Genomic DNA, 2943 nt, shown 5'->3' with positions numbered 1-2943 from the left:
AGTTCTCCAAGCAGAGAGGAGTCCTGAGAGGGTAGCCAGTAAGGTGTTGAAAACTTAAGAGTTTATATAGGTATTGTGGTCAAGGAATGGGGTTTGGCCTTTCAGTGTCTCTGCATTGTGTCTCTTGCTGACTGGCTCTGTCCTCAGGAGTCTCCTGGTCTACCAAGACCCCCTGAGTTTGCCCACTTTACCTGGACTACTTTTTGAAAACCAACTTTGGTCTGTTGTTCTTATGTCAGTATTCTGAAATTTTCATTTTTAATTGAATTTGGGGTTACCCTCCTGGTCTGCAATTGTTTCTCAGTCATGCTGATAAATGTACCTAGAGCTTGGGGCACCCTGTTTCTATACCCATTTACTAATTTTCTCCTTCAATAACTAAAGACACTAGATATCAGGAAAAAGTCTGACATAAAAGATAAAAGCTAAAACAAACTGGCAAAGAAAGTTGGAGAAGTAGAGCTATGCACAGAGATGAAAATTTCAAAACTTAGTATCTTCAGAAAAATGAGATATCATGACTATATAAAGGAGCAAAATGATATAAAGAAAACTAAAAATGTGATGGTATAAATGCAATTCAAAGTAGAAAAAAGTGGGAAATAAAGTTTAGAAACTCTTACAGAAAATAGAGCAAAAGGAAATGAAAATTGGAAGGAAAAGCTAGGAAATTTGGAGGACCAGTTTAGAAAGCCAATAAACATCTAATAAGAGTTCCAGAAGAAGGCAGAGAAAATGGAATAAAGGAATCTTCAAATAAATAACTTAAGAACATATAATTTTTAAAAAAGATTTATTTATGCATACAAGAACTGGGGTAAAGACCAGAGGTGTGAGGGTTGTAGAATTTCCCAGATAGAGTGGGGAGCAGTAACAAGTAGATCTACTAAAATACACTGCTGAGGAGAAGCAGCAGTCAGTTCAGAAGAGGTCTGCTGTGCCATGTGGGTCACCTTGCTGGCTAGGGGTCGAACTCATGCTGCAGAGGCTGTGGGGAAGCTCATAGTGCTGTGCTTTAACCCATTGTGTCACCAAGAAGGGCCCCAAGAACATATAATTTTTTTTTAAAGATTTTATTTATTTGTGCATACAGAACTGGGGTACAGGCCAGAGGCTAAGGGGCGGTGAGAGGCTTCACCAGAGACAGAGTAGGGAACAGAACAGGCAGATCGACGAAGTACACTGCTGAGGGGAGCAGCGGGCGGGTCAGGAGAGGTCTGCTATGCCATGTGGTCACCTCCGGGACAGGCGGGAATCGAACTCATGTGAAGTGGCTTTAGCTTCTCAGTGCTGTGCTTTAACCCGCTGCACCACCAGGGAGGGCCGAACATATAATTTTTTAAGTAAAAGACCCAACACCGTGAATCTAAATACACTCTACATATCACTATAAAATTTATTAAAACTAAAGATAAGGAGAATTCTACAAGCTGTTGGCGGGGAAAATACAGATAATATATGCAAAGTATGAAAAACCAGAACTGGTTTAAACTTTTCATCAGTAATACTGAAATCTAGAAGACAATGGAGAAATGCCTTCAACTTTTTTCTAGAAAAATTATTTCCAAGTGATGATTCTATTCTGGTTACACTATCAATCAAATGGGATGGTAAAATAAAGATATTATCACTTATCCAAAGGGATTGCAACTGAGATGGAAAAATGCACAAAATCATGTAAAAATAAACTATTGTATATTAAAAAGAAAGGAAAAAAGATATTATCACTTATTCAAGTTCTCAGAAATTTACCTTGCTCTCATTCTTTTTAAGAAAGTACTAGAGGGCATCCCTAGTGGCCTAGGGGGTTGTCTCAGTGCTATCACCGCTATAGCCTGGTTCCATCCCCAGCCAGGGAACTGACCCACATGGCACAGCAGACCTCTCTTGTCTCACCTGCTGTCTCCTCAACAGTGTATTCAAGTAGATCCACCTGTTCTGTTCCTCACTCTGTCTCTGGTGAATCTTCTCATCCCCTGCACCTCTTACCTACTCCCCTGTTCTTCTACACATAAAAGAAAGAAAGAGAGAAGAGAGAAACAAAGAAACAAACAAACAAACAACTGGAGAATGAACTTCATTAAAACAAAGGGGGAATTCACAAGTAAGGCATGGCCTGCAGGAAACAAAGAATCCAATACAACAGAGAACATCCTAATCCTTGGAAGGGTGGTAAAGAAATAATCCATGATAAAAGATAGGGGGCAATTTACTCCAAATTGGAATGAACTAGAAAGTTCAGGGAAGTTTTCCTAAGATTAGATTGATGGAATATTTGATGCATGTGAATGTGATGAGAGATTTAGACAATTAGGTGAAAGTTCAATTAAGATGAATATATAGAAAACAAAACAAACAAAATAAACTATACAATGATAAATCCTAAAGAGACTAAAAAGTAATAATAGTTTTCCTATACAGTTCTAAAAATATGACAATACAGCTATATTGGGAGGTTTGGAAAGATGAAAAAGAAGTTAGTATGCTGTGGAAAGATGGGGAACAGGGTATAAGAAAGCTAAATTTTTGACTTCCATAACAGAGTTCCATTCATAATGTCTAAATCTAAAAAAATCACATAATAGCAGTAAACTATTTTATTTAGATAATTGGAGCTTAATACTAAGATTGTTAGACAAGAGGTAGAACAATAGGGATAAGTAGTTTTTCTAATAAGTTTTAAAAATTATATGATTCTTTCAACTATATTCCTATATAATTTTTTAAAAAGATTTATTTATGCATACAGAACTTGGGTACAGGCCAGAGGAGTGCTGGGTGAGAAGATTCACCAGAGACAGAGTGGGGAGCAGAACAGGAAGACTGATGAAGTACACTGCTGAGGGGAGCAGCAGGTGGGTCAGGAGAGGTCTGCAGTGCCATGTGGTTCACCTTCGGGGCAGGCAGGTATAAAACTCATGAGGAAGTGGCTTTATCTTCTTA

The sequence above is a fragment of the Condylura cristata genome, unplaced genomic scaffold (assembly GCF_000260355.1).
Source record: "Condylura cristata isolate star-nosed mole 26May11 unplaced genomic scaffold, ConCri1.0 scaffold00016, whole genome shotgun sequence".
Lineage (NCBI taxonomy): Eukaryota > Metazoa > Chordata > Mammalia > Eulipotyphla > Talpidae > Condylura > Condylura cristata.
The sequence above is the reverse complement of the archived record's forward strand: the minus strand, read 5'-3'. Positions refer to the sequence as shown.